A 24361-nucleotide genomic window follows, 5' to 3' on the forward strand; every position below is an offset into this window, starting at 1 on the left:
ACTTGCCTTTCATTTGCTAACTAATCAATTAATCCAGAGCCCACACCCCGACTACCTCCTCTATGGGGCTTTCACTCTCAGGGCCACTATTTCTCTGTTGTAACCACCCCAGGGCCAGGTATCAGGCAATGAGAGAGAGAGAGAAAGAGAAAGAGAGAGAGAGAGAGAGAGAGAGAGAGAGAGAGAGAGCTCTCTACACCTCAGAGCCTGCTGAAATTACTCAAACTAGCCAATCCTAAACCTGTTTGTCCTGCCTTGCCTTGCCTGCCCTGGGAGCCACAATAAAAGCCCTTGCCCACATTTCCCCCGGGCTCTCTGCCTCCTAACCAACCCTGACACTTCTCCATGTGCCCTCTGTGCCCTGGATGTCCCTCCCTCTTGGGAACTGTGAGGAACAATCTTTTTAGTGTCAGCCATTTTCTTGATCTATTGACCTCACTATACCTGAATAATAAAAAAACCCTAAATTTTAGGGGTACCTACCTGGCTGGCTCAATTGGTTAAGTGTCTGACTTTGGCTCAGCTCATGATCTCGCAGTTCGGTTAGTGAATTTGAGCCTCTCCCTGCATCTGGTCTGAGCTCTCAGCATGGAGCCTGCTTGAATTCCTCTGTCCCCCCCTCCCTTGCTCCCACTGTCTCTCTCAAAAATAAACAACAAAAAAATCATCTTTATTGAAATATAATTTACCTTTAACAAAATTTGCCAGTTTTGAGCATGCGATTTAGTTTTCTAAAAAGACCCAAAAAACAAAAACCCTATTAAAAACTACCACCACAATCACAATATAGAACACTTATGTAACCTAAAAAAAATGCCCTCATTTCCCTTTACAGCCAATCCATTCTCCTCATCTGCCCCTAGAAACCGCTGATCAACTTTCCACCACTATAGTTTTGCCTTTTCTAGAATTTTCTATAAACTGGTTGTGATCTTTTCTGTCCGTCTCTTTTCAATGGGCATAATTACACTTTTGAGATTAATTGATTTTGTTGCTTGTATCAACAATTCACTTCTCTTTATGGCTATGTAGTATATCATTGTATGTATATGCCACAACTTATCTATCCATTCACCAGTTAATGAATATTTGGATTGTTTCTAGTCTGGGGCTATTGTAAACAAAGCTACTATGAACATTAAAGTACAGATCTTTGTATGGAGCATATTTTTTCTTTTATCTTGAGTAGATACCTAAGAGTAAGATTTCTAGGTCATGTGTTAAGTGCATGTTTAATCTTGTATGAAATTGTCAAACTGCTTTCCAAAGTAGCATTTTGCATTTCCACAGCAATGTATGAGAGTTCCAAAGACTCTAATTATTGACAGGACTTGGTATTATTTGTCTTTTCAACTTAGGCATTCTGATGCATGTGTAGTGGTGCCTAATTATGGTTTTAATTTACATTTCCCTAATGATTAATGAAGTTGAGCATCTTTTTTATGAACTTACTCGAATATCTTCTTTTGTGAAATCTGCTTATTTTTTTTTTTTTGCCATGTCTTAATTGGGTTGTTTGCCTTTATTAACCTGTGAGTTCTTTAAATATCCTGGATAGAAGTCCTTTATCAGATACATATTTTGCAAATCTTTTTTTCCCAGTGAAGAAGCAGTTCTTAAGTAGGAAATACTTGCATTCAGGGGCGATAAAGGGTCCCAAATCCAGGCAGCTGAGTAATTCAGGGCAACATGTCAACAATGAGAATGCTAAATTGTGAACCTCATTCCGAGACAGAAGTTCTGGCCCAGCCATGGTTCTTTTATATACTTCTGGTTAGGGAAGAACCACTTGCAGTGCATGAATAGCCCAATATACATACTGTGGGGGTGGCTCTGTCTGGCCTACCCACAAGGAGTATAATACCCTTTTATGACATTTGTGGCAGGGCATTTGGGGAGCAAGGAGGAAGAGGAAGTAAGTCAGGAGAGAGAGGGGTTAGTAAGAAATTAACATGAACTTGAGCCAAATGGGAATGGTGGCTACAGTATTCATGGAGAAGGTTAGCTTTCCATGAGCAAGTCCTGATAAGAGAGTAGCAAATTCAGACTCATTCTGGGCAAACATTGATAGTTCAGGGAAAAGCTAAATCCAAGGTTAATGGGATGGTAAGATGGGGGTACATATATAGAAGTCTAGAACAGAGAAGATAACTAATCCATGAGAGCTTGACATCATGGAAGGATGGGGCCTGTGGCAGTCATGACTATGTGATTAGTACTTATATATGACTTGTAAGTTTGATTTTTCTTCCAGAAACATTTAAATAGAAAACTTAGTGAGTTTTGTAGACAGAGCCCTAGTGAATATCTTACTCTGCAGTGTCTTAGGACTGACTTTGTACATATGGAAGTCAGCCAGATCTCCTGGGTGGATCATTAAACTGGGATTCTTTTCTTGGAACACCAGTACCTTAGTGTGTGACCTTGACCTAAGGCTAGCCATCAACCTGTCAAGAGGAATGACCCCAGGGATAAGGCCCTGCTGCCTCTACTTAAAGACTGTTCTTCAAAACAAAACAAAACAAAAAAACAATGGATACAAAAAAGAAAAAAAGAATGCAATCATCTCTGGTTTCTACTTGCTTAAAGAGAATGTTATGAGGATTCTAGAGGTAATATCTCTGGAGGACTTTGAGCTCCATCAGTAAAAATCTTGTATACATATAAACCAAAGGAATTCTGGTAGACAAACATGGCAATATTGTATATCAGTCTTTTGTGTCTGTTTTCAGATTCTTTTTTAACTTGATTTGGGTCCAGAAGTAGGTGTGGTATAGACAGAATATGCCCAGTATTGGGTTTTTTAACTCAATCCCTTCCTTTAAAATAAGGGCCGGGAGAGGCACCTGGGTGGCTCGGTGGGTTAAACGTCCAACTCTTGATTTCGGCTCAGGTAACAATTTCAGTGTGTGAGATCCAGCTCCTAGCTCTGTCCTGACAGCATGAAGTCGCTTTGGATTCTCTCCCCGCCCTTGCCCCTCCCCTGCTCACTTGTGCATGCACACATGCATATGCATGCCGTGCTCTCTGTCTCCCTCTCACCTTCTCTCTCTCTCTCTCTCTCTCTCTCTCTCTCAAAATAAAGAAATAAACATTAAAAAAAATAATAAGGGCAACGAGTAGATTTTCATCAGGGACCTTAACTGTAGGCCTCCCTCACAATGAGAAGTAAAACTAAGTATAGGTGAGTCCTGTGTGACAAGTATTTTAATGAGAAATTTATACATAACTTGAATTATTGATATCATGCATCTTTCAATGAAATGATTATCAATATTATTTTGAGTGTTATTCCCCTGTTACTTCAAGTTCTATAGGTTTTACGTAATTGTAAAGGGCCTAACATTATTATGAAACATTGTAAGATATGATTTTGATTCTAACAGTTTATTCTTGACACTGGTATTTAATTCAGAGAATAAGATCAAGAGGATCTTGATGAGGATCAAGGATCATGAGGATGCTCATGAACTCTGAAGGAGAAAAGATCATTTGGATTTAGTGTCTATGTGTGTATTTTTCTCTAAGTTTTATGAGGTAGTTACATAAAAGGGACTTCTAAAATAGAAAAGGATGATGAAAATGGGCTGAACATTTCAAACAAAGTTCAGTGTGAAATCAGTAGTATATTCAGTAGAGGTGACAGGGAACAAAGATGTGGAGGAAAAAGGAGAAAAGGAAAATCAGCAAGCAGTAAAAATAATGATTGGGGTCAGGCAGTAACAGTAAAATCAAGAAACTTGAATATGATGGAAAAAACCATGGGTAGCTATAAAAGAGGCATTTGAAATAGGAAATGATGTGAGAGGAGAAGATAATTTTAGTACAGTTAAAGGAAGTAGCAGCTATGGGTGCTAAAAGAGAGGATTAATTTTAAATGTGTCCCAGAAGTAAGAGAAATATTTTTTAAGGGGTGGGGAAAGAATGATGGAAAAAGCCTAGCTGAGTGTTATATGGCTGTTTCAAGCAAGATTCTACGTAGAGTATTATGACCATTTGGGTGCACCGTACTTTTACTGGCACATTGATGAACTAGAGGTCATTCAAGACACCAGGGTGGTGAGAAATGGCAGCTCTCCTCAGATATCTGTAGGTCTGCCATAAGGAAGAAAGATCACATTTGAGTTTACATCGTTCAAAAGAAAGAAATAGACCTAAGGAAAGTTAGAGGAAGGCAGATTTTGCTTAATATAATGCTCTAACAATTAGACATGCCCCTATAACAGAATGGGCTATTTGTACAGTAACACTTTCCATCTTTGCGAGTATTCAAGCAGAAAATATGCAATAACCTGACTAACTAATCAAATGGTTTCTTTTACCTTATAAGGTCCTTTTTGTCTGGAGGATCATGTGATTTGCAGACAGTGAACCCAAGGCCTCATAGCCCTGATGCTGCACTTTGCTCTTTTACAAGTGTTGCTGCTTTCCCAACACCCCCACCTGCCAGGAGGAGAGGAAGCCAGAGGTACTTGCTATGACCATCCTTTTGGCACAATCTGTTGCTGGTACATTGAGTGTCAGCTACTGCTTTTTTTTACTTCTCTTTATTATTAATTCTGGGCCCCCAAGCAAAAGTTTTTGAAGGCCTTTCCCCTCCTTGTTAATTATAACATGGTATCAGTCAGAGTCCAAGCAGAAAACAGATGAGCATTCAAACAGAGTAATTTGAGGAGAATTCAATAAAGAAACTGTTCACAAAGGTGTGGACACTATTTACAGAAACCAACAAGGGATGGCACCATCCCCAGGACTTGTGATAGGGAGAGGCATTACTACTGCAGGCCTGAAGATGGAGAATATGGAGCTATTTCCACACCCTGGAGAGGGTGGTTGTATGGAGAGGACTGCCTGAAAGGAGAGTTTGCAGCCAACACACAGCAAGAGGGCCAGGGAAAGAAATAACCCAGCCTCACTTTTCTTCTGCTGGTGCCTCTCACTGCCAAACCTGACCATGAGCTGGGCATGAAGGGAGCCAGCTGACATCTGTATGGGTCAGCCTCCTGGGGCACAGAGCAGGACAGAACTGAAGGAAAGAAGGAGTCTGGAGAGGCTAATGGAAGAAACCACAGAAAGCAAATTCCTAAGGTACAGCTGGTGCTTAAGCAGTTTCTGTACTGTTAGGAATGCGGCAACGTATCTTGGAAGAACTTAATTAAGGCCTCCACCCTCTGCTAGCCACCCTGAGGTCGTGCCTGTCAGAATTACAGTTTTCTGCAAGGTTTCTCCTGATGGTCAGTGTTTAGTCCCCTCCACCTTCAAGGAAAGGACACATGGTAATTTTATTTAAAAAAAAAAGACATGTAGAAGTCCTTCCTTTTGGTCAGGTGCTAGAGCTTCCCCACTTTAGAGCAAAGGAGAAACATCTAGACAGAAAGGCAGTTTCACTCTGAAGTAATTGAAGCTTAAGCTTTGGGGTCCCTTGCTTGGACCTCTGTGAATGTTGGGAGTTTCTGGGGTTGGTAGAATGTTCTAAGTGGGGGAGGGAAGCCAGATTGCGCTTCTATGTAAACATCTCTAGTAAATTGCCCAGAGAAGTGTCACAAGGAAGAGATCTGGCCTTCCAAAGTTCCAAAGTTCCAAGGTAATTTGTCATGAATCCTTTTCTTATCCTTAATAAATATTCATTTTTTGTACCCAACTTTGTATTTGTATTTTGTATTTTATATTCTTTTTTCTTAAGAAGAATCAACCAAGTAATATAAGCTTTAGCCCTCACAAAACCTGGATCCACCCTAACTATGTGGAATTTTCATTATATTCAAAACTAGGTCAGCAGTCTGTTTATAATGCAGGAGAGTGGATGGCTTTGGTATGGAGAATCACAGGGATTTTGTATGTTTACAATGGAAAGTTTATGCATGAGAGAGAGAGAGTGAGCACGTATGTAGGTTTTATCTGTGAATAAAAGAATGGCTCCTATCTACTAGCAAACAGGCATCAAGGAATCAAAGTTTACTATTCTTCGCCACCTTTTGGCTGCTGTTCCATTTCTCTCCTCCACATAAGTGTTCCTTGAACACACGCTTTATACAAGGTGTATCCACCTCAGAGTCTTGGCTGGCTCAGTCAATGGAACATGTTACTTTTAATCTCAGGGTTGTGAGTTCAAGCCCCATGTTGGTTATAGAGTTTACTTTAAAAACATTGAGAATAAAAAATTATGTGTCCAACTCTCAACTACATCTATGGCTTTGACTCTCTTTAATCAACTTTGTTCCCCTTCCTTCTGTATCCCTCTCATCCCTAGAAGCTGCCCCTCAACTCGGATATTAACAGCAACTTTATGGAAAAGTCAAAGGACAATTTCCAATATTGTCATTTCAATTTCTGACTTGTTGCCTCACCAGTGCACCAGTTCTCCCTTCAGTCGTGACTAACATGACTTCTTTAAAAGCTTGGCCACTGAACTCTGGCTTCTCTGGCTTCATTTGCTTTGAGGATTCTATTTTACCATTTTCTGTATCTATTGGAGTTCCTTAGTCTTTTTTCTCCTGGGTGTAATCTAGGCTAGGAATCACTGCCCTCCTATTCAATTAGGCTCTGCCCGTACTGAGATCACACATATTTCTCTTCAACCATTTCTCCTCAGTTTTCATGCCAACCTCTTTGGCTGCTTCTTTCTTTTTTTGCCTCTTTCCAATCCATTTATTTGTTAAGTCCATACAATGGGATCTTCTTTTATCCTGAGTACTGGTATAAGCTCTTGGGTAGGCTCTCCCCTCCAGATCTAATCTTCTATAACCAATTCTCAGAGTAACAGTGGACATCTCAAACCACTCATCTAACATCACTCCACTCCCTAAGACTCTGTAGTGGCCTTCAATAATCCCTCAAAGTATATCCAAACTATTTTCCAGGAGCCACATCACTTCCTTATTTAAGATTCATTTGCTTATGGGACACTTGGGTGGTTCAGTTGGTTAAGCATACAACTCTAGATTTTGGCTTAGGTCATGATCTTGTGGTTGTGATATCTGGCTCCACACCATGGGGCCTGCTTAAGACTCTCTTTCTCCCTCACCCTTGGCCCCTCCCTTGCACATATTCCCTCTCTCTCTCTCTCTCTCTCTAAAAAGAGAAAAAGAAGATTCACTTGCCCAAATCTCCTTTTGTCTAATTCTATCCCTACTTTTTCTAAAACTACATGATACATATATAGCAACTCCTTCTGCTACTTACTATGTGCCAGACTCCATGCTATGTACTTAGTTTGACCTAAGTAGGTTGCCCAAAGTTATAGACTTAATAAGGGTCTTAGTGGTGTTTGAATTAGGTGTCTCTGTTCATACCCTCAACCACTGTCCCAATGTTCTCAGGGTATGGGTCATTGACCACCTGCATCAGGGTCTCATGGAGTGTCATTTAAAGTGCAGATTCCCGGGTCCCACCCCTTAACTATGTAAATGATGAAAAGGAATCAGTTATATAAAGATCTAATGAAGGAATCTTCTAGGCAGAGAGAACAGCAAACGCTGAGAAGGGCAATAAGCAAGGATCAGAATAAAGGCTAGTAAAGCTGGAGGACAATGAGACCAGGGAGGTAGAAGGGGTCAGCTCCTGAGGATCTGGAAGCTTTGGATATTCGTTTAGTTAGACAGGAATCTCTAAGTCAGTTGTAAACAGATGAATAAGCTCCACCTTATATTTTAACAGATGGCAGCTGCCCACTAAAGAGTTGTAGGATGGTGGAGTTGTTTCAGGGAAGCAGCTCCCCAGCCAGGGCATCTTCCTTTCATCAAGAGAGACCATCGATGAATTCTTGCAATTGGAAAGCGAGCAGGAGTGATTTATGTGTCACTCTTGGGCACAAGTATCAGAGAAATAGATGTACCTGCTTCACTTTTTCTTCCTCTTCTACCAGCCAGATGGATGTTAACTTCATATTGAAGATAAGTAGGCTTTGCCCTATCCTAGCGTGGCCCTGACAAAAAAAAAAAAAAAAACCCTATATGGGACTATTAGGCAAATGAGAAGTAGAATCCACATTACTCAAATATGGGGGTTTCTTTGTTATAGTAGTTACTGCTCCCTCAAATGATATAAATCATATGACTTATGCTTTGCTGAGATTATGTTGGCTACTGGGTGGATGATAGTCTGGGGGTAGGAGGAGATGGCAGCAAGGGTGGGAGCAGGGAGACCAGTTAGGTGGTTCTAGTGGGACTGATGGTGACTTAGATTAGGTTGGTGGCACTGGAGTGATATGAAGTGGAGATACTAGATATACTCTGGAAGAATTTTTTTTTAGATATTTATTTATTTTTGACAGAGCATGAGTGGGGAGCAGCAGAGAGAGAGGGGGACAGAGAATCTGAAGCGGGCTCTGTGCTGACAGCAGAGATCCCAGTGCAGGGCTCGAACTCATGATCCATGAGATCATGACCTGAGCCAAAATCAGATGCTTAACTGACTGAGCCACCTGGGCGACCCTGGAAGAAATTTTGTGTGTGTGTGAAACTAGCAAGGTGTATGAGTGCATTGGATGTTGGGTGTGACAAAAGAAAGGAACAAGAAAGGATGTGAAGAGAAAGGAACCAAGGACTGCAAGGGGTTTGGCTTGAACTCACTGAAAAAAATAGAGATGCCATTTTCTGAGATGGAGACCAGAACTCTCAAAATCCTCCCTTGATTGCAGTTCTCCCAGTTAGCTCCATTTGTCCTGAATGATCTCTTAGCTGTCGCCCTTAGACCACATTATTCATTACCTGTGGCCTGATCCACATGCTACAGATCTTACGTGTACTTCACACATTAACGCTCAGGAAAAAACTTGGCCTACACTCTCTCAGCCTGAACATCTGATAAAGTGAAACTCAAAAACATGAAAGTGGCAGTTTTAACCTCATATGGATTTAAGTTGTTTTTCTCATTCTTACCAAGCTAGAGGAAAGATAGAGAAGAACTGTGTATTTTATGTCTGCAATTAAGAAGTAAAGGTGATGATGTTAATCACAAATGTCTGTAGTTCTGGGCTAACCTTGATTTGGAGTATGGTTACAACATACTTTATAACCACATAGCTCTGGTGAGATTTATGTTTATTGATCCTTTCCTCTCTGTGTCCTCTGAATGTGGGTGCGCTCAGGGTCACAGTGTCTCCAGGTCAGGGTTCTGTAAATGCCCTAGGGGTTGGAGATGAACCAGCTCTGTCAGGCTAGAGCGGTCAGCCAATGATGGCTCTCCCCTGGGCTCTCAGGAGAGGTGGCTACTTCCTTTTGAACATGGTCATGGTAATAGCCGTAATGTCTACTTGGGGCAAGTAAAAGAGAACCCCCAGAAAGATTAGGTAGCTGGAGTTGGACTCAAGAAATAGGCTTTGCTTATGAATATGCATTATGGTTCAGGGGAAGTACTCCAGTTTTTTTCCTTCACTTCCAACTGAACTGTCACTGTTAGCATTTGAGTTTTCTGTGACTGTCACTGCCATCCATAAGCATGCCCAAGTGGAACTAAGCCAAGTCCCCAACTGTGAGATGTCTCTTCAGTCTTAGGGGAGAAAGGGACAGAGGGTGAAGGGAGAAGGTGCAGAAAGGGGAAACTCATTATATATCCCTTGGAAAACTATTCCTTCTGATCTGTCACTTCCTACTCTTCCACCCATGCCTTCACACACACTCTATAATTCTCCATCTGTTTCCAGCCAGTCACTGGGAATTGAATATGAGTGACTTCTGCAACCAAGAGAAATGAGCAGTAGTGATGACTCTATACTTCTGTTCATTCATTCATTCATTCATTCATTCATTCATGGTGTCTAATCCAAAGATGAAAAAGACATAGCCCTTGTCCTCAAGGAGCTCTATTTGTGAAAATAATAATAGAAGTTACTGTGGTAACAGAAGTGTGAGAACAAAGTACTCTAGATGCAACAAAGAGGACCAGTTAGTCATTCAGGTCTGTGTGTTTATGTCTGTGTGTATGCAGGTAAACTGTGACAAAAGGCAGGCTTTACAGAGAACATGCTATCAGAGGAATCTTGAAAGATGGGTAAGATTTCATCATTCAGGGAAGGGAAAGGGCTGAGGAGAGGAAAGACAGGAAACAGAATGTGAAAAGACATTATATTCTATTGATATCTAGGAATTATATCCTGAGGATATTCTTGGCTGAATAAATCAGTATGTGTCATCATACCATAATATAATGATTTACTAATAGCAGCAATGGCCTATATTTTAACCATGGAATCTCTCATTGGTGTCATTAGTGATGTGAGCTGGAAACCTGAGCGTATTCTATCATAAAGTTATTTGTAACATAAGGGAGTGTTTACACTGTTTTATCTGCTTTAGTTTCATTTTCAACCTAGAATTTAAATGTTTTTATTTATTTTTGAGAGAGAGAGAAAGACAGAGCATGAGCAGGGGAGAGGCAGAGAGAGAGAGAGAGAGAGAGAGAGAGAGAGAGAGACAGAATCCGAAGCAGGCTCCAGGCTCTGAGCTGTCAACACAGAGCCCGATGTGGGGCTTGAACTCGTGAACTGCGAGCTCATGACCTGAGCCGAAGTCAGAAGCTCAACCGACCAAGCCACCCAGGTGCCCCAAGAGTGAATTTGACTCTTTTTTTTTTTTTTTAATTTTTTTTCAACATTTATTTATTTTTGGGACAGAGAGAGACAGAGCATGAACGGGGGAGGGGCAGAGAGAGAGGGAGACACAGAATCGGAAACAGGCTCCAGGCTCCGAGCCATCGGCCCAGAGCCTGACGCGGGGCTCGAACTCACGGACCGCGAGATCGTGACCTGGCTGAAGTCGGATGCTCAACCGACTGTGCCACCCAGGCGCCCCTGCTCTTTTTTTTTTTAATGTATGAAATTTATTGTCAAATTGGTTTCCATACAACACCCAGTGCTCATCCCAAAAGGTGCCCTCTTCAATGCCCATCACCTACCCTTCCCTCCCTTCCACCCCTCCATCAACCCTCAGTTTGTTCTCAGTTTTTAACAGTCTCTTATGCTTTGGCTCTCTCCCACTCTAACCTCATTTTTTTTTCCTTCCCCTCCCCCATGGGTTTCTGTTAAGTTTCTCAGGATCCACATAAGAATGAAAACATATGGTATCTGTCTTTCTCTGTATGGTTTATTTCACTTAGCATAACACTCTCCAGTTCCATCCACGTTGCTACAAAGGGCCATATTTCATTCTTTCTCATTGCCACGTAGTACTCCATTGTGTATATAAACCACAATTTCTTTATCCATTCATCAGTTGATGGACACTTAGGCTTTTTCCACAATTTGGCTATTGTTGAGAGTGCTGCTATAAACATTGGGGTACAAGTGCTCCTATGCATCAGCCCTCCTGTATCCCTTGGGTAAATTCCTAGCAGTGCTACTACTGGGTCGTAGGGTAGGTCTATTTTTAATATTTTGAGGAACCTCCACACTGTTTTCCAGAGTTCAATCTAGAATTTAATGTGCACCATTTAGTAGGTGTAATGTGGTTGATTTGCTACAAATGAAAAGTTGAATGAATTGATGGTAGATAATCTACACAAAACTCAGATTAAACTATTTGAATCTCCCACTAGATGGCATAGGAAGAACCTAGAATAACAATACCTAATTCTCATGCTAGAGTCAATAAAAAGAAGTTTCTGTTTCTATGGTTGAATGATTCTGAGTATTTTCTATTAAAAGCAAATACTCTATAAGTAATGTCTTTGTAATTATGTTCCTTCTTTAATAATGATTTATTTCTAAGCAGTAATAAATATATGTGGTTTAAAATTGATAGTAAATAGGAGAATATGATGAAAGTTTATTAAACTCTTTTTAAAATAGATTAAAACCATTCTTTTTTCATCAAGCTGTTTTTTTATTCATTTTTAATTTTTCCAGGCTAGCATTTTTCCATATGGGTTCTTGGAGAGCCAAAGTCAGGGTTTGTCTTAGTGATATCACTCTCAGAGATTCCTGACTTGGGGAAGAAAATAAAAGTTAATAACTCTGTATTATTGTGACCCTAGTAGACTGTCATCTACCACTTACAGATTTTATAGAGCAATCAAAAGTGAAGCAATCCATATTTACTGATTAGGAGTAAGAGGGAAATATCACATGACCTGTGTAAGTAAGTCCACATTACTTTAAGAACACTAACAAGTATTACTCAAGGTAAAAAGAAATCCTACTTACTTCTCTATCACTTGACCTTTAATTACAGAACCTGTCTAATCCCCATATAATTATTCAAAACATTGAATCCCAATGAATTTCTTCTTCATGTGAACCTCACACAGCCCTAGTCTAACTCTATTTTAAGAATGTTGACGTAATGTGAATTTTGATAAGCAGCCATAAGTAAATGATGGGGAGCCAGAGCTATATTATAAAAATTCAGCTAGTCTTTTCTGGGTACACCAGGACTCAAACTTCCCCAAATCCCTAGTTCTGGGTTACCTGGAGTAGAGCTTCATTGGGTAGGCACCAATGCTTGGAAAGACTGCTTGATCATGAATATAGAGCCAAGTAAATATGTCTTCCAAATAAACGCAGATCTTTGATGTAACTGGTACTGTGGCGCCACAAGGATTCCATTCAACAGGTATTTATTGAATGACTTCTCTGGGCCACACTCTGTGCTGGACCCTGAGCTAGCTTAAACAATCTGACTCTAATATTGGGGCAGCAGGTAAGGAGGCAGGAATAGTATCACTTTCAATAATGGTCTTTTACTGCAACAAGGGTCTCATAAATCATGGTTGTTTGCAGCATTAGAATCAAAAAGACACTTAACTTGAACCACAGTGCCCCCTGGTAACCATAACTGATATTCCACCTAGCTAATGAGAGTTCTCACTGAATGTAGAAGTACTGCTCAATTCTATTTCAATAAGTACAACAAGCAGGAACAGAAAACCATTGGGGCAATGCTCCCAATGCAGGATTTTTTTTCTATACTGTATAACCCTTCAATGCCTCTCATCAGAATCTCCTGAATCACTTGTTTTAATGAACATTCTGGAGCCCTACTATAGGTCACTGAATCACATCTCGATTGTTTGACCAGGAGGCTAGAGCAAAAAACATGAATGGACCAGTTCCCAAGCACACACGAGACCACCATGGACACTCTATGAATCAAAAGGGTGGTGTGGGGGCCTGGAGATGTGACGAGTTCCTAAGCACAACTATGGTCCAGAAACGTTACAGTTTGGGCCTTGACATTAATGTGATGTCATTTCCTGTTGCTTATCTTAAGTAAGGACCAGCTTACAAATGTCCTCTTCTAGGGAAAACAGCAAAGAATTAATTGACTGAAGGCACCAAGTATGGATTCTGCTTATATAACTTACTTACCAGAAATTATTTATCTGGAATGCATCATTTCATTACTGAGTTTTAATACCAGTAAAAATCATGTGACTTCACCTGACACCTGGGACTAGTCTTCCCTAATTCATTAATGCATAGAACTATCAGAAATCAAAATGCAGAGGAGCACTAACATGGAGTCCTCACATGTTCGGGTAAATGTTGCTTTGAAGCAGAACTAAATTTGGGGAACTCATAGAAAAACCAGAAATTGATTTTTTTTTTAAATTTGTTTGATGATATGTATATATGCACTGTACATGTATCTGTGTAAAGGTCATAGGTTCTAAAACAAGTCCAGCATTGTACTGGAAGTTTAACTTTTATTCCCTAATTTTCACAACAGTCCTGCTGATGGAAATTATTGTGTTCCACCATTATACAGTGTAGGAACCTAAAGCTTAAGTAACTTGCCCAAGGTGACATAACATAGCAAATAAAGAGCTTGAACCCTCCAAAATCCATGACATTTCCATCATTCCATGCTTATAAAGAAACATGGAAAGAAATTAATGCATAAAAGAAAGATATTAAATGCTAAAACTTTCATGACAGTTTTTTTCCTTTGCAATATCAGAAATATCCAGTAGGCTGTACTCCTGAATCAGTTTTCTAATTGAAACCCAGAGCCATTAAACTGATTTTTCTTAGAGCTTCAGGTGGTTTTTTTGATGTATTACTTTAAATGGAATCTACAATAATAATTTATAAATTTCTATATGCACCTGAAAGTGAAAAGAAAATATTATTTTGTATGCATTGGTTTTAGGTCAACTGCTTTTTTTAATATATTAAAATAGCACCCTATTAAAATTGTTTGTGAAATTTATTGATGCTTCCCAGCTAGGGACAGAACTCTATTTTATTCCATCATTGTGAAAGCCATGCTATTTTATCACGGGCTACCACACAGCTTAGCCTGATTTACAGAAGTGTGATGAGTTTATCAGCATGTCTCCAGGCACAGTTATTTTAGAATCATCAAAGACAGTGCTTCACAAAGTACGGTATTTTTTTTACACAAAATTTTGTGGTATTTTTTTACAAATATCCCAGTGACTCTTAGACACATATAAGTTTGAGGACCACGCTGATCCATGTGGTGTTATTTGAGGGGACTAGGAAGGATCTTGCTCTTAATATTTTATCTACTGCTTGATGAAAAATCAATTAATTTTATAGAATAAAGCAAGGATGTCTCCATTAGATTCCAAGTTCATTGAGCCATAAATATTTTAGACTGAGTTTTTTTTATTAACTAGGTACTTCACCTTTGTAGGAGAACTAGGAAAGGGGACAATTAAACAGGAATGATGTTTGAAGAGGGACTACAAAAGCCTAATTTGAATGCTTCGCTTCTGAGATATGATATATGGACACCTCACATTATTCATTAAGGAGAGGTCATAGTTTCAGTATAACATCTTCAGTATAATATCCTTTAACCAACTCCTGTATCCTGCAAAGACAACCTTATAGAAGTCTACTCAACGATAACCGAGCAATACTTAATACTCTGAGTGTAGGTTATAATGTACTGTCATATTTACTTAGTTTTGTGTATTTTTAGTGTATATAGAACCTATATACTCAAAGGCATAAAAACAAAACATGAGACACATAAGAAAATTAATATCATTACTTTGTAATAGAACTTAAACTTGTTTTCAAATAATACATATCTAGCTATTAACTAGACCGGGCTCCATATGACTTCCTGTTGCTTCAAAATAGATACAGATATAGCATGGATGATCCTGGAAAACAGTATAAGTGAAAGAAGCCAGACACAAAAGGACACATATTATATGGTTCCATTTATGTGAAATATCCAGAATAGGCAAATCCATAGAAAGCGGCTAGAGATAGAAAGCGGATTACTGGTTGTCAGAAGTCAGGAGAAGGGGTAATGTGGAGTGACTGTTTAATGAATAGGGGGTTTCCTTTTAGAATGATGAAAATGTTCTTGAACTAGATGGTGGTGATGGTTGTACAACATTGTGAAAGTATAGCATGCCACTGAATTGTATACTTTAAAATGGTAAACTTTATGTTATGTGTATTTTACCACGATAACAAATCATACATAAAATTAAATAGAATAAAATAAAATCTCCCCTCAAAGGATGAAGGTGGATAGTATTCAGGATATAGAAAAGAATGTGCCACTGGGGTTGAAGGGAATTCTAAGAGATACACCCCAATGTGTTTTAAGGGGTGACACTAAATTTGGGAAAATGTCAGGTTTCAGTGTTGAAAGCCAACTTTGACTTGTATATATGCTTTGGCTTGCCAAAAAGACAACAAAACAACATCAACCCCCGCCCCCAAAGCAAAAGCACACAAAGCCAATAATAACGTATAATCTTGTGATAAATAGCTAACTGTACTCACAGGCCAGAGTCCCAGTAGGTCAGCTCAGGGGGTGGGGCTTCCTACGGAGCAGTCACAGCTGGTTTCTCACTTATCTCCACGGAAAGACATAGAGGGATTCATAATTTACTCCTCCCACAACTCCCTTCCCCACCCCTGTCACTAAGCCCCCAGGGCAAATAGGGTTTCTCCTATGAAGTAATCTAAGAATGGAGGTTTATTTTTATACTGGTGTTAATTGATGATTATCAGTGTCTACGTGACTATACATAAAGGCTATTCTCACTTTTAATTACTCTTTCAGAGAATTCAGGTATATTTACAGCTGTGACCTCAATTCTTGTACCTTTCTATTCCCTCTCCCACTGTCTAGAAGTCAAATTGCCCTCCTAAAAATTCATCACATCATATCAGGTTTAGATTTTTAAAAAAATGTATCTGAAAGCTTCAACTGAAAAACCGGAGAAGATTGCGAACTGCTCTGGAATGAGACAAAATGGTGTCTGCTGTGCCTTCTGAAGAAGAGCTGCATTCTGTGTAGGAGCTTTTGTGAAATCCTGTGTCACCCACGCTACCCATTACAATGCTCATAACAGTCACATATCTGATCTGGAGGAAATGTAGCTGGCACTGCATTTATTCCTATTACCTCCTGTCTTGAAGCAAAATGCCAGTACTTCCTCCATGCAGCCTGGAGTGGTAAACATCAGCTGGGGAGAAGCTTTTATGTGGGGAATTTATTGCTAAATGAATTTCTGAAGACCAATATAAGAAAGTGGAAGCACTCTTTACACAGTATAGCATTGGTGCAGATAGATATGTCCAATAATTAATTTCTGATGTACCCATGAACATCATCTCTTTTGTGGTTTCCTGTTTTGCGGTTTTTATATGATACACAGATTATTTCATTTTGTATTCCAGCCAATGGTGTGCATTCATAAAACAGATCTTTGTGCTATTAATATAGGAGGCATAGTATAAGCTGAGGATTTGATACAGTGCTAATAAAATTAAATTATTTTTTGAAAACCTGCCAAATGGGTAAGATGTTTGCCCTATATTAGTGACTATCATTTTGAAGTGAAACCTACTTTAATGAATACCTGACAAAGAAACCTTTTAAAGGAATGATTATCTTTGACATGAATATATTCAGCTACTGTTTATACAATGAAATCTTAACTAGTTGGTAAAAATGGCACAATATTACCATGGGTATAGAAAATACTACATAAAGAAATGTAAAGGCTGCATGAAGAGTTAATGACTAATTCTGTTATCTGAGTTGGTGCTTCAGTGACAATTTGCTCTGAGAAAAGCTTATGTTTATGATATTGTGGGTACAATCTGTGTATTTGAGTTATACCCAGAGCCTTATTAATGCTATGTGTAAATTATAGAAATTACCAAAAGAAGAAAGCACAGTATGTTTGCATTCTGCTTTCAGATACAAGGCAAGGTAATTATAATTTATGACCCAGTGACTATATTTTATGTCTTAAAACTGAAAAGTAAGGGGGAAAAATGGAAAGTACTGGAATATGGATGTAATAATACTTAAAAGTAATGACCTCATTACATTTTCCATCTTCAGATGAGTTGTTAAAGCAAAGGTAAATACTTTATCATACAGTGGTCTGATTATGTTCAGAGAAGAAGAATGAAAAAATTTGAATGGTTGTAAAATATAGGACATAATGACAGGTTAAGTTATTTATTATTGCCCTGAAGGAAAAAAGTCTAAGCTCTGACTTCATTAGTCCACAACTAAACAAAAGATAAGTAAACAGGTTATGTATTCATTGTTCTTCATTGCCACTGAAGACAGCAACTTAAATTGGTTAAATAAAGAACATTCTTAGCAATGTGGCTAGGAATGATGAAGGAAGGGGAGCCTGGTGGCACAATTGGTTCAGCACCTGACTCGATTTGGGCTCAGGCCACGATCTCATGGTCAGTGAGTTCGAGCCCCACACTGTGGAGCCTGCTTGGGATTCTCTCTCGAGAGCCTCTCTCTCTGCAAACTCCCCCCCATCGGCTCCCCTCGTGCTCTCTCTCTTTCTCTCAAGATAAATAAACATTGAAAGAAAAAAAAAGAATGATGAAGGAAAATATGGAATACTTCTCCTTGAAGAATTTTAACAAAGAGGACATACATCTGTAGGCAAAGATTTCCTTGGTGGCTCAAATATAAATTATATGCTTCTTGCTGGTCATGATTCTATGGAAATCTATTCTCCAAAATAATGCAATACTGTGTTGTCCCTCTGGTGATGTCTTTTGTGGTTAATGCAAATTAAATATTTTTAGCATCGAACTTCACTAATTTAGGAAGTTCCCACTGGTCATTAGTAAAACCCAAAATGAGGACGTGCATTCTTCGTGTATCCTAGTTAATCATAGAGTGGGGCATGAGGGAGAAATTGGGAGGGTGGGACAGAAGGACTGGCAAATGGATAGGACATTTAATAAAACTATTTTAGGGCAATGATTTTTAATCCTAGCTGCAATTAGAATCATTTGGGATTTTTTTTTAAATACCAATGCTTGAGTCCTGCTAGCTTGGGATGAGACCCTGGCATAGGTCTTTTTGCAGTTAGGTTTGAGAACCAGTATTTAAGACTTTTAAACATCTGCAATGCTCATAAAATTAAAGTGTGATGGTAAAAATATCTCTATACCAACTATTGTTTCAGAGTGACGTGGACCTGTGACTGGTGGGATTTAGTAGAAGCATATGATGTAGTACTAAGGAGAGCAATGAATCAAAACAGGTACGTTCTCACCCTGTCCACAATTTGTAAGTTGTGTGACATATTTTATCACTTGGGGCTTTGATTTCCTCATGTGTTAAATGAAGGAAGTATATGGCCTTCAGGCCACTTCTAGTTTCCTGATTGGCAATATGATTGTACAGATTTTTGCGAAAATCTGTGCTTAAAACATATTTTCTAACTTATAAGTTACAGCAATAACCTCATAATAAAGAGGATCAAGGCATCTTACTAATGCTGTTTTGGTGTATTTCTAATAACCAGTTTTAAATAAGGCTCTTAAGTCACATCATCAAGTTGAAGACAATGTTACAATTCAGCAAACATTTTTTTAAGCAACTATTGTGTTGTAGACACTGTTCTAGAAACTGTGATGATGCAAAGATAAAGAAGACACAGTCCTTATTTACAACAAATTGATGGCTTTGTAGAAAAGACAAAGTGAATTTGAAGAATGGCATCCAAATTCTTTTAACCTTTAAAAGGGACATGTGGGTCGTTTGGGTAAGTGTCCAACTCTTGATTTGGCTCAGGTCATGATCTTACAGTTGTGAGATCAAGCCCCATGTCAGGCTCTGTGCTGGGTGTGGAGCCTGCTTAAGATACTCTCTTTCTCTCCCATCTGCCCCTCTCCCTCACTTGTGCTCTCTCTCTCTCTCAAAAAAAAAAATTTTTTTTAAGGTACATGCTATTCCATCAATACTCCCCCCAAACAATAGCAATGGTCCTCAGCAAGAATTGTGAGAAATCTGTTCTTTTACTGGACTCTCTTCCTGAATAATTTCAATAAATCCCCAAGGATTACTTCATGTTCCACAGTCTATCCAGGTGGTCACTGATCAATTGACCAGCCATCCTTATATAGATATTATAGCTCCAGATCCCACAACTTATTTTTTGATATCCTGTAAATGCCTTTCCATGCTGCTGCTGCTCTTTTTTTGTTTCACACTAGATACGTACACAAAGTTCTCTCTTAATTCCTGGAGCACAGCCAAACCCATCATAACATTTAAGACTTAACTGAAGGTTTAAGGATAACTCAAGCACCATACAGAAAGTAACTTGCAACTTAGCTGCCTCTAAAAGCGACTTACAACTCTTAGGATCTTCCAGGAATATTATATGTAAATTAATTGATACTGTGAGTTGGAGACTGTTCCATGTGGCAGTTCCCCCAGACATCTTCCTGTTGTGGAGTTCGTACACTTAAACCTCTCCTTTGTCTATAACTAGGGAGAAGTCTGGCCTCTTCCAGTCCATTCCCAGACCTGCCTCATCTTCTACCCTAGAATGATTGACTATAGAAACATCAATTCCTTCAACCTCATCCACCAGGTACTCTTTAGCCTTAGGCAAGGTGATAGTAACAATTTAAATGACATACCTCAAAGTCTGGGTTATTCAATTTAAAAAACCCATGGGTGGGTTGCCAACAGTTAAGGCAAGGTACAGCTGTTCCAAGGCTGTTCTAGGTCTTCACTGAAGCATGATGTTAAGAGAAGGTAAGACCTGGCTCCTGATATAGACTATTCTAAACCAATCTGTGAGCAAATCCTTGTATAAAAGACATTCATATATCCCAAGGGAAGGAGGCAATTTTCAGGCACAAGGCTAAATCCATATTTAGGAAAAAAAATATTATCTGCCTCTGTCTCTGCAAAGGTGTATTTATGCTAAACAAAGCAAAACGTACCTTGGCCAATGGCACATTTAACATGTTTATCTGAAGTATTAGCTTTCAGATTAATGGGGACTTAACATTTTTGTCTAAGAACAATAGGTGGTTATTATGTTTATAAAAGTATTCTGGTGTTTTTCCTAAAGTAAAAGAATCCGCTCCAAAGGTGAATTAATGTTTCCATTAATACATTTGAGATGATGTCTTTCAGTTAATTAAAAAAAAAAACTTGATTTCATTTAATAGAGATGAGGAAGGCCCCTATCCAGACTAGGGGCAGGAGGGAGTGAGGATGGAGAAGCTGTGCAGGATAGGGAATGACTGCAGAGAGTGCTGAAGGTTGGGTTAGGAGCCAAGTGAGCTGGAGCAGGGAGGTCAGGAGAGAGTGATCCAGACACGGGACAGCTTTTGTGAAATCTTAGAGACCAGAGAGAAGGATGGTGCCTTCAAGAGGAGATGATATGTTGGTTGCAAGGTCATGGAGGGGGTGACATTTTGGTTGAACAATAGTGACATTCACACTTATTTATGACTCTAAAAAAACTTCAAACCATTAAACTTTGATTATGAAAATCACTAGGCAATTTGTAAAACAGACCCTCTCACCTCCTCTCTTATTCTAGAGATGGAGGGGCACCAGGGAGAGATGGTTAGGTTGAAAGTACAATGAATTGTTGTAGACTGTATCAAAGACAACATAGTTTGTAGACTATGTCAAAATGGACATAAAACATCTTATTTCCTGAGGCTTTATCACAAAAGCTTCTCTACCTAATACCATGCCTGTGGAATTCTATATCTATTTGATGAATAAATGATTATGAGAAATTTATGAAGGATTTTAATACAATTCCTCAAAAAGGTGTCTCATTCTTAATCCTCCCACACCCAAATAAGAGATTTAACTACCTTAATGAGATCATCTTACTTACATTATCTCATTTAATCATTGTAATAATTCCGTGAAGTATATATGGCATTTGATTTTCATTTTATGGCTATAAAAACCTAAGCTCAAGGTAAGTGATCCAAGGCCACAGCTTGAGAGGAAAAAAAGTGTGTTTTGAATCCAGGTGTGTTGGTTCTAGTTCATTCTGTCATTTATGCATTCAACAAACATCCACTGAAGTATGTCTGCAATCTCTATTGAAACCTCCGTTTAAACAACCCCTTGTTTAAACACTGAGTCACATGAGGACAATAACTTAGAAATAGGCCCTGTTGTTGCCTAGAACCATTTTATGAACTGAATTAAAAGTTTCCGGGGCGCCTGGGTGGCGCAGTCGGTTAAGCGTCCGACTTCAGCCAGGTCACGATCTCGCGGTCCGTGAGTTCGAGCCCCACGTCGGGCTCTGGGCTGATGGCTCAGAGCTTGGAGCCTGTTTCCGATTCTGTGTCTCCCTCTCTCTCTGCCCCTCCCCCGTTCATGCTCTGTCTCTCTCTGTCCCAAAAATAAATAAACGTTGAAAAAAAAAGAAAGTTTCCAATATTTGTCATGAATAAAGACTTGTTTGTGCATTCTGGCTGATGAATTGTATGTTATGTCAAGTTCTGTTTTGAGATATAAACAAAGGTTGATGGCCTTTAGCTGCCTCAACCACCGAAAAGGTTATGATGCCCTCCCTACCCCCCCAACCTCTCATATATGTATTTAAAATTTTTTTAATATGATTCATAAAGTCAGTGTAATATAGTTCATTAAAGTCTACTTTCACCCCCTAATGACTACTTATAATCTATTTTGGCATTTTGTGGTACCCTAAGCACATATTTAAATTTGCTCTTTGCTTAATCCAGTCTGGGATACCAGATGTCCATTTGTACATTTTCTTTAGCATTGTACCCTACTTGTATTCTTGTTGATTAATTTGGAAACCAGGAATCAGTTGACTAACTTTCTGGTTCAAGACTATAATTCTTTTCTCAAGTGGAGAGAAATTATGGTCTGCTGTGGTTCAAAGGAAATAATACAAGCTACAGAAAGTTCCTTGCTCCTATTCCAGGTGGGTGGGATGGTTGATATGGTATGGTATATAACTCATTGTGCCACTAGAATGTCATAAAAATCTTGTTCACAAATTGTGGTCTGTGTATTTTGATATAAGAAATTTTATGACACTTTTGAAGAAAAATATTGGAAGACTTTTGCTGCTCCCGATGAGCTAGAAATTAACATTTTTGAAATAATATTCTTGCCATTTTGAAAACTTTAGACTTCATTAATTGCTTTTAAATCAGTTGTGGGGGGGCGCCTGGGTGGCGCAGTCGGTTAAGCGTCCGACTTCAGCCAGGTCACGATCTCGCGGTCCGTGAGTTCGAGCCCCGCGTCGGGCTCCGGGCTGATGGCTCGGAGCCTGGAGCCTGTTTCCGATTCTGTGTCTCCCTCTCTCTCTGCCCCTCCCCCGTTCATGCTCTGTCTTTCTCTGTCCCAAAAATAAATAAACGTTGAAAAAAAAAAAATTTTTAAATCAGTTGTGGGAACTGTATAATCTTATAATTGTAACCTACCAATAAAGCTGTCTCTCTACTCTTTAAAGAGACATATTACATGCAATTTGAAATATATAATTAATTAGGAATTAACTAGAAAAGCTTCCAGAAAACTAATATTCTTAGGTAGATAAAGGCAGATTAATCTTGAGTTACAAATTAAGTCTTGTGTTAAATTTCTTTTCTTTCTTGAGGGTAAGGGGAAATAAGAACACAGTAATATTTTTAAACATCAATCACGTATTGCGGAGGCAAGGAACACAGAGATTTTCTTGACATTGAGCAATGCAAACTTTGGTTTGAAATACCCTGATCTCTGTGGATATACTCTATGAAGATAGTGTTCTATGTTTGTTTAATGTCTTCTGGCTTTCTTTGTCAAAAATTCCAGTGATGGGGAAATAGGGAAGTCATTAGACTTTTGCAAATCTCAGTTTCTTCATCTATAAAATAGAGTTCACATAAACAGATACACATACACTCTACACACACATACATACACACATACACACATACACATTCACATACACATGAATTTCATACTAGTTAAATCTTGAGCTCTGGAGTCAGTTGTGGGCTGATATCCTGGCTCCACCACTTTCTAACCATATGACCTTAAGTAAGTTGATTCTTTAAACTTCAGTTTCTTTATTTGTAAAACAAGGATAATAACTTCTAGGGCTCTTTAAGGGTAAAATGAGGAATGCAGTAGAGTGTATAGCATAGTGCTGGTATCTTGGACTTTGTATAAATTAAATAAATTAAACAATTTTATTATTGTTTTATTAAAAGCATTTTTTTAAAAAAAGCATTTTAGGGGCACCTGGGTATCTCAGTCAGTTAAACATCCAACTTTGGCCTGGGTCATGATCCCACAGCTCGTGGGTTTGAGCCCCGTGTCAGGCTCTGTGCTGACAGCTCTGAGCCTGGAGCCTGCTTTGGATTCTGTGTCTCCCTCTCTGCCCCTTCCCCACCTGTGTTCTGTCTCTCTCTCCCTCTCTCTCTCTCTTTCAAAAATAAATAAACACTTAAAAATTTTTTAAAAAGCATTTTATATATTCATAGTGCTAGTTGTTACAAACAGAACCATTTGCCAAAGGTGAGATTCAAATGAAATGTATATCTTCCTCCATAGTATCAGAGGTAATGGCCTCCCTCCTCAGATTCCCCATGCAGCACTTTACTCATATATATAGACTAGCATCTGACTTCTACGGTCAGAAATGACTAGCTAGCTACAAATGACTGAGCCTATCTTTTTCACTGGATTATAAATTGTGGAGGATATGGACAATGCTTTAACTGAATTTTAATTGCATCCCTGGCTGCAATTATACTGTCTGCACATAGTTAAATTATCAGTCAAGATAAAATTTCAGTCAACAGTTTATCCCTGCAATCTTTTCTTTTTTAAATTTATTATTTATTTTGAGAGAGAGAGAGAGAGAGAGAGAGCGAGCAAGCAAGCTGGGGAGGGACAGAGAGAGAAGGAAAGGGAGAGAATCCTAAGCAGGCTCCTGCACTGTCAGTGCCGAACGCCAATGCAGGGCTCTTCATGGGGCTCAAATTCAGGAACCGTGAGATCATGACCTAAGCTGAAATTAAGAGTCCAATGCCTAGCCGCTTGACCGACTGAGCCACCCAGGCACCCCATCCTTGCAATCTTGATTTGTACAATAGAACAATTTGAGAGAGAATCTCTACCTGATGTGTCTCTAGTCA

General features: G+C 39.1%; 1 protein-coding gene across 3 annotated transcripts in view; it reads left to right on the forward strand.

The window, feature by feature from the left end:
• The window catches only part of LOC125173418 (serine protease 58-like), a 141498-nt gene that overhangs the window by 67081 nt on the left and 50056 nt on the right, over positions 1 to 24361 (forward strand). For 2 of the 3 annotated variants that reach the window (XM_047872535.1, XM_047872536.1), the window contains exons 3-4: positions 18391 to 18468; positions 19705 to 19806. The gene's annotated coding sequence lies outside the window, so the exon portion shown is untranslated. Of the gene's footprint in view, positions 1 to 18390; positions 18469 to 19647; positions 19807 to 24361 lie in introns of those variants that run through there. The other variant, XM_047872539.1, reaches the window with a different exon arrangement.

The sequence above is a fragment of the Prionailurus viverrinus genome, chromosome C1 (assembly GCF_022837055.1).
Source record: "Prionailurus viverrinus isolate Anna chromosome C1, UM_Priviv_1.0, whole genome shotgun sequence".
Classification (NCBI taxonomy): Eukaryota; Metazoa; Chordata; class Mammalia; order Carnivora; family Felidae; genus Prionailurus; species Prionailurus viverrinus.